This window comes from Arachis stenosperma, chromosome 3 (genome assembly GCF_014773155.1).
Source record: "Arachis stenosperma cultivar V10309 chromosome 3, arast.V10309.gnm1.PFL2, whole genome shotgun sequence".
In the NCBI taxonomy this organism is placed as follows: domain Eukaryota; kingdom Viridiplantae; phylum Streptophyta; class Magnoliopsida; order Fabales; family Fabaceae; genus Arachis; species Arachis stenosperma.
This window is the reverse complement of record NC_080379.1, coordinates 50,916,214-50,917,274: the sequence shown is the minus strand read 5'-3', so window position 1 is coordinate 50,917,274 and position 1,061 is coordinate 50,916,214. Positions and strand designations below refer to the sequence as shown.

Genomic DNA, 1,061 nt, shown 5'->3' with positions numbered 1-1,061 from the left:
TTTCTTGCTCAGCTGACCCACTTGTGCCTCCAAATTCCTAATGGAAGACCTTGTTTCAGTTATGAAACTTTGAGTGGTTTTGATTAGATCAGAGACCATGGTTGCTAAGTCAGAGTGGCTCTGCTTAGAATTCTCTGTCTGTTGCTGAGAAGATGATGGAAAAGGCTTGCCATTGCTAAACCTGTTTCTTCCACCATTATTGTTGTTGAAACCTTGTTGAGGTCTCTGTTGATCCTTCCATGAGAGATTTGGATGATTTTTCCATGAAGAATTATAGGTGTTTCCATAGGGTTCTCCCATGTAATTCACCTCTTCCATGAAAGGGTTCTCTGGATCATAAGCTTCTTCTTCAGATGAAGCGTCCTTAGTACTGCCTGGTCCAGCTTGCATTCCAGACAGACTTTGAGAAATCATATTGACTTGTTGAGTCAATATTTTGTTCTGAGCCAATATGGCATTCAGAGTATCAATCTCAAGAACTCTTTTCTTCTGATTTGTCCCATTGTTCACAGGATTCCTCTCAGAAGTGTACATGAATTGGTTATTTGCAACCATTTCAATGAGTTCTTGAGCTTCTGTAGGCGTCTTCTTCAGATGAAGAGATCCTCCAGCAGAGCTTTCCAAAGACATCTTGGACAGTTCAGACAGACCATCATAGAAGATACCTATGATGCTCCATTCAGAAAGCATGTCAGAAGGACACTTTCTGATCAATTGTTTGTATCTTTCCCAAGCTTCATAGAGGGATTCACCTTCCTTCTGTCTGAAGGTTTGGACTTCCACTCTAAGCTTACTTAATTTTTGAGGTGGAAAGAACTTTGCCAAGAAGGCATTGACTAGCTTTTCCCAAGAGTTCAAGCTTTCTTTAGGTTGTGAGTCCAACCAAATCCTACCTCTGTCTCTTACAGTAAAAGGGAATAGCATAAGTCTGTAGACCTCAGGGTCAACCCCATTAGTCTTGACAGTGTCATAGATTTGCAAGAATTCAGCAAAAAACTGATGAGGATCTTCCAATGGAAGTCCATGGACTTGCAATTCTGTTGCATTAGAGAAACTAATTG

At 40.7% G+C, this 1,061-nt stretch overlaps 1 non-coding gene across 1 annotated transcript; it reads left to right on the top strand.

Annotated features, from left to right (window-relative positions):
- Window positions 1-684: 684 nt before the first annotated feature.
- Window positions 685-792, top strand: LOC130971560 (small nucleolar RNA R71). Its single transcript, XR_009082773.1, has one exon. It is a non-coding gene; the product is annotated as a small nucleolar RNA R71 (small nucleolar RNA).
- The last annotated feature ends 269 nt before the right edge of the window (window positions 793-1,061 follow it).